General features: G+C 44.7%; 1 protein-coding gene across 1 annotated transcript in view; it reads left to right on the top strand.

Moving 5' to 3' along the window:
- The window catches only part of AMACR (alpha-methylacyl-CoA racemase), a 14511-nt gene that overhangs the window by 1017 nt on the left and 12527 nt on the right, over nt 1-967 (top strand). The gene's annotated exons all lie outside the window — the stretch shown is intronic.

The raw sequence follows: 967 nt of genomic DNA, 5'->3' as shown, positions 1-967 counted from the left end.
GACCTTAAGGTTCACAGCCCGATTCGTAACCACTACACTACCAGAGCTCCTTATAACCCTGTAGAAGTCTGTAAATCATTACAGAAGCAGAAAGCCTCATCTTTCTCCCCTTTAGCGGCTGGTGGGTTTGAACCATCGACCTTGTGGTTAGCAGTTCAGTGCTTATGCTACAGCACCACACCGGGGTTCTACCTTATGTTTCTGATTCCTTCTAAAGTATTTTTCACTACGCTTCTCAGTTTGTCTTTCTAAATTATTTGAAGGTCATGAACCCTATGAGAATCTAATGAAAGCCCCAAATTCTCTCCTTGAAAAAGTCAGGTTCATGTTGCTACCGTGTCAGGCCATCCGTACTTGTGTTAGCCATGTTGTTCTTGTTTGGTGCTGTCCAGTTGGTTTCGACTTCACGATCCACTCTGGTAGCAGTGGATTACAAGCTGTGCTGCTAGCCGCAAGGTCAGCAGTTCAAATCTACCAACCACTCTGGGGGCGAAAGGTTAGACTTTCTGCTCCCTAGATTTACAGCCTAGGAAACCCTAAAACGGTTCCTTATGAGTTGGAACCGATTCCACCATGTACAACAGAGGAGTCCCGGAGTGGTGCTGTGGGATAAACATTGGTCTGCTAACCACAAAGTCAATGGTTCAAACCCACCAACTTTTTGGAAACCCTGTACAGGAGGGGCAGCAAACCTTTTCTCTGCCAAAATTTATAACATTGTTCACAGGCCATACAAAATTATCAACTTAAAAATTAGCCTGCTGTATTTGGTGAAACATTTAATTAACTCATAACGGTTCACATTCACCAGTCACTCCTTGGAAGCCCTATACAAGGTGCTATGAGTGCAAACCAACTCAATGCACTTAACAACACAAATGTGATGACTGGAAGTACAGCGGTTGCCTTGGCAGGGCCAGACCAAATGATTTTGTGGGTCTTGTATGTAGGCATATTCTGCCCCCCC

This window comes from Chrysochloris asiatica, unplaced genomic scaffold (genome assembly GCF_000296735.1).
Source record: "Chrysochloris asiatica unplaced genomic scaffold, ChrAsi1.0 scaffold00324, whole genome shotgun sequence".
In the NCBI taxonomy this organism is placed as follows: Eukaryota; Metazoa; Chordata; class Mammalia; order Afrosoricida; family Chrysochloridae; genus Chrysochloris; species Chrysochloris asiatica.
This window is presented reverse-complemented; position numbering and strand designations above follow the sequence as displayed.